Here is a 5,505-nt window from a genome sequence, read left to right on the forward strand (position 1 = left end):
AAATTGGATTAATTAGAAGGAAAACGCATGATCTGGGGAGAAATAGACAGAATGAATTTTATCCATCTTCCATCTTCAGATTGGACGTACCCTCCAGACCGTTAGTTGTAAGGAGATAATACTTTAAAGATAATACTTTAAGCAGCAATCAAGATTGCATGACTAAAGGCACACACACACACACACACACACACACACACAGAGAGAGAGAGAGAGAGAGAGAGAGAGAGAGAGAGAGAGAGAGAGACAGAGAGAGAGAGACTATGGAAATGTCAATAAAATCAGTTCCATGTGTCAGCGCCTGTCTGTCCTTTCTCTCAATAAAAGCAATTATATTTTAATGGAGTTATTTGGAAGACGGCCAAGAAGTATGCAACTGGAACCAAAAATACTCTGTACCCATTTGGCCAAGCAGAGCCCTGCCGAGGGCCACCCATTGGCCTAGAAGAGAGCTCGGCTCACGTATGTTCCACATTCGCCATTTTCTGGAGGTCTGGGGAGTGGACCCATCGGGCCTGCTGGAATCATCACATGGGGATGGAGACATGTAGATGTGGTCTACATTGTTTCTGGTCGGGTCTTTCTTTGCCCCAAGGTTCTTCTCCAGGCCCTGCTGAGGAACATGGTAATAGGGTCTGTCCTTCACTGAGCTATCATTTAAAGCATGAATCTGAGTAATATCAGGGTTATCTTGGGCTCTTGGTATATTAATTAAGGCTCTTTTGGTTGCAAAGCAACCACATAGCCCTGTCCCCTGGGAGGGGGCCAGTTATATGGAATACTAAAATTAAACAACAGAATTGGGTAGAAGTAAGGGTTTCTTTAGGGGATAACAGAAGCTTACAGATAGTTTTCCCTATGAAGTTCTTCAGCCATGTGAGTTGCCTCCTGTTTTCTAGGCTCCAAGAAAGCATTAGCTACTGTGAGCAGCTCTGACTAAGTTGCACTTCTGAGCTAATATATCAACATGGCTTCTAAAGCTGCAAGCTATGGCTAGAGTCTGCTCTGCAGCAAAGGAGAGAGCCTGGGAAGATATCCTGAGGCACTCGGTTGTACTCACACACTCAAGTGTGTGAACAGCTCTTCACTTAGGGCCATGCCATTGGTAACAAAGCTTGATTGTCTCTCAGCATCCAGGCTGGCTTCAAATAGGTTGTGACACTACCAATCCAGGCCACATCTTTGTTCTCAAGACTTTTCTGGGATTCGGGCTAAAGAATCAGACTTTATGTGGCTCAGGTCGTTGGCACAGGCCATTAGCATAGGCCATTCTGTTTTAGATAAGGGAACAGTTTATAGCAACAGGTGGCTACATAGACTCTTCCTCTAGGAAGTGGGTATGAATTGTCCTTTGTGAGATGGGAGTAAATAGATTACAGTGACAGTATTCCACTGATTATGTCCAACCTGGGCCCAGAGGCCACATGGGTAGTTCAGAGTTTGGTCCAAGGCAAAATCATAAAGCTACTTAAAATATTAGACCATTTTTCAACTCTTTAAACTTGATTGGTTATTCTCAGGCATGAATCTTGCAAAGGACAATGTTATATCAGAATGTCAAAAGGTCAAGCTGCACCTGCCGGGGAGCAATGACTGAGGTCTTTGGGTTGAGGTTTTCAAGTCAGGCATGCTCCTAAGGCCAGTCAGAAGTGGTACAGGAGATAGAACCTTATCAGTGAAGTAAACACAGCCATAGCGGTTGGACTTGTGCCGAGCTCACATTCCTAACATTCCTCATAGTGTGCCTGGCTGCTCTCTGAATCACTAACAGGACACCCTACCTGGCTAGCCCTGTTGTTCCCACCCTGTACTCTTAGGTGAGTCTATTCCTCTTACAAGAACCTAGGTTGTAGCCAATGAATCTCCACTAGGTCACACTATTGGACTTAGTGTTTCATGAATCTTCTATATGATAACTGAGTTTTGTCTAGCTATCACTTATTAAAGAGAGATTGTTAAAATATCTCTCTTGCCTACTTTTATGCATTTATTTAACTGGGCCATAAGTTGCATTGACATTCGGTCAAATACTGTTCTAAGTATGTCTAGGAGGGTTGTTTCTGAATAATGATAATATGTTATTTGATAGATTGAATGAAGCTGACCCCCTTCGTTGTTCAGGTGGGCCTCCTCTGATTGACTGTGCATATCTGAACAGAAGCAGAAAGAGGCTGAAGAAGAGGAAACTGTGGGAAACGTAAATACAGTACTCAGGCATAACCTCTCAATAAAAATTCAAGTTAAAAACACTATAAGGAATAAATAAATATCTGGTAGAATTCAACAATGGAAAAAGAAAGAAGAAAATGCCTGGGTGGTTACTGTTCTAAAACGTTGTTCCTGCTTTGGACCAGAGCTCACATTAGTCCCCTGCTTATTGGCTACAGACCATGGGGCTCCTGGGCCTCCTTAATCACTTCAGCCAGTGCTTTACAACATGAGTAAATAACCAAGTGCATGAATGTATGTACAGATATGAGTACATGTGGCCATTACACACACACACACACACACACGCGCGCGCACACACACACACACATGCATGCATACACACAAACACATATACACACACATACACACACACACACACGCATGCATGCATGTGCTTGTCTACATGCATGTGCTTCTCTACTTAGGATGGAGTATGTAATCTACAGAGTGTTTAGCTCCAAGCACAGGGCCTTGCAGCGCACTGGGTGACGCCCTCATGACTGTGCTCACAGAGCTGCTACAGCTTGCAGTATTGCAAGACTGGCAGTCCAGGGACTCTCAAACTTTACCCACTCGTGAACACTTTCAGTAAAGAAAAGTTTACATATTCCAGGTATAAAGTTATATAAAATATTTACACAAATCAAAGACTGATAAGAATCATAAGAAAGCTTATCTTAAGATAATTCTTTTTTTTTTTTGCAGTTTTTGTGGTTTTATTTGAACATATAACAGGCACACAAGCCATCTATTCATTCTCTTCGCTGCGTAGCCTGGCGTTGGGATTAGTGACTCTGATGATGGCTTTTCGGTTCTTAGAGGACACATTGTGAGCAATCTCAGCACAGTAAGATTTGTTGCACATCAGCAGCACTTCCAGCTCCTTGACATCGTGGACCAGAAACTTCCGGAAGCCGCTAGGCAGCATGTGCTTGGTTTTCTTGTTACTCCCGTAACCAATGTTGGGCATCAGGATCTGGCCCTTGAATCTTCTCCGCACCCTGTTGTCGATGCCTCTGGGTTTCCGCCAGTTTCGCTTAATTTTCACATATCGGTCCGACTGGTGCCTGATGAACTTCTTGGTCCTCTTTTTGACGATCTTGGGCTTCACCAGAGGCCGAAGGGCAGCCATGATGCCGTAAAACAGATGGCAGCCACCTCACAGGCAGCGCCGAGGAAGAAGGAGAGAGATAATTCTTTTATATAGAGATCACTTTACCATTTATTAAAGATGGAAGCAAATTTACACACCAGCAAGATAAATGTGCTTTTTACTTTTATACAGGAGTATTCAGTATTAGATGCTGTAGGACTTAGGTTATCTCCAGCTATTTTCAGAGTTTAACATTTTTAACGAGCAGTGCAGAAAACACCATGCTATATGAATTCACTCATAAAATGACAGAAGTATGTTTGGGGCCATTTCAGAAATGGCAGAAAATTCTGTTCATTTTATAAAAACAAATTTATCTAATTTAACCATCTGATAATTATTTATGAAACTGAAGTCAGCAATTCAAACAGCAGTTTCAAAAACCGAGCATTTCAACGCAGCACGGTCCAAAGAAAAAGATTCCAATTAGATACAGGAATGACGGTGGGAAAATTACTTGTCAAAGTCTTTGTTTTTTGCCATTCCTGTTTCTAGAAACGTTGCAACTCACAATATGCAGTCGTCTTGAATCTGAGTCGCGGGAAGGCAACAGTTTGTGGGTTTTCTAGAGTGTTGGAATGCGCGACACAGAGTGAACGAGCTGTGTGCTCAGAACTGAGGCTGCAATGAAGTCATCCAATGCAGTATGGGAGAACACCAACAGGAACATGGAGAAACCATACTTACAGGACAGCCACCGTTCCACTGTGTCCTCACACAGTGGTGTCTTTCTTCATATGGTTGTTGGAGATCTATTCTAAAGCTTTGATTTAATTCGGAATCTGCATGTCCAAAGGCTGAAAGGCCTGGTCCACAATTGGTTTTCGATCCATCAATAAGAATGCCAGAGGCCAATGCATGGGCAAAGGGAGATGGGGCGGGATCCTTAGATTTGCACTGGTGAGGACACCAGAGAGAGGAGAGACAAGAGGACCACCAGGTTTTGGAGGGAGATGGCTCAGATTTAGATCTGCAGAAAGAAAATCATATAAAATGTAGGTGAGAAGGAATGGGGCCCCTGGAAGGGCTGCCCAGAAGTGTCTTGGGGAGCTAAGACTAGGCCCAGAAGGAACAGGGCAGCAAAGAAAGATCATAGATTTAGGGGGTGTTTGTGGGTTTAGGAGTAACAGAGGGAAATCTATGATAGCCAGACGGAGGATTAGAAATACCCAGCCTTTGAGTTAACCAAGGCATTTCAAAAATAAGCTAGTGTGTGTGTGTCTGTGTGTGTGTGTGTTTCATTTGCAGATCCAGATTTCCTGGTGGGGTGGCTAGAAGCACAGGCCCGTGCCCTGTGTGTCTTGAGCACAAAGCAGAGTAGCCCAAATTACCATAATGTCACTAATCCCGTCACATAGACCCCTCTGTCACGGCCATCTCTAACTCTAATTACATCCTATCTTGAAACATCATCACATTGAAGGTGAAAGCTTCAACATGGGAGATGGGGAAGAAGTACATTCAGTCAATGCTGCAGGGTTCGCAGCCATGGCCATGGGGACTAAGAAATCACATGGTTTCAGACCATGCAGAAGTCAAATGTGGGTGCCTCCATCAGCTCAGGTATCTGAGGTATCTGAGGTAGTGTAGCATCTGCCAACCCTGTCAGGACTGGGAACATGGACAGCCCTCTGTTGCCTTCAGCTAAGAGCTTGGTACTTATTATTTTGAAATCTAGTTCACTGTCCTCTAAGATCTTGGCAGGAAAGACCATTGTAAAAAGAGGCAAAAGAATGAAGTTCAACATTTTAAACACATTAAAGAAAATAGAAGAAAAAGCTGTAAGAGAATTACTCAATTAAAAATAAATTTGAGAGCCCCTAAGGCCAAGTAGACAGGCTATGCCAGGGATGGTAGGCACAGCAAAGAGTCCATAGCAGTAAATACCTAATGTCATAATTTTAGGGAAAATAAAGTATCAAACCCACCTCATTTTGCAAATGTAACATTATCCAATGGAAATTACAAAAGAAGTTATAAGCTGTGAGGTTTTCACAGTGGTTTCAGGTTACCATCTAGACAATCAAAATCCAGTTGTTATAGCAAACCTGTAACAATTTAGAAACCGTAAACACCATTTACAATGCAGAGAAAATGCAAGACACCAGGACACAGATCATTCAAAACATATGTGCACATCT

The 5,505-nt window shown here is 42.9% G+C and overlaps 1 pseudogene across 1 annotated transcript; it reads right to left on the bottom strand.

Annotated features, from left to right (window-relative positions):
- Window positions 1-2,224: 2,224 nt before the first annotated feature.
- LOC148005955 (large ribosomal subunit protein eL32 pseudogene) lies at window positions 2,225-3,395 on the bottom strand (annotated as a pseudogene). Its single transcript, XR_015621015.1, has one exon. The product of XR_015621015.1 is annotated as a large ribosomal subunit protein eL32 pseudogene (transcript).
- Between the last annotated feature and the right edge of the window lie 2,110 nt (window positions 3,396-5,505).

This window comes from Rattus norvegicus, chromosome 5 (genome assembly GCF_021556685.1).
Source record: "Rattus norvegicus strain SHRSP/BbbUtx chromosome 5, alternate assembly SHRSP_T2T, whole genome shotgun sequence".
NCBI lineage: Eukaryota > Metazoa > Chordata > Mammalia > Rodentia > Muridae > Rattus > Rattus norvegicus.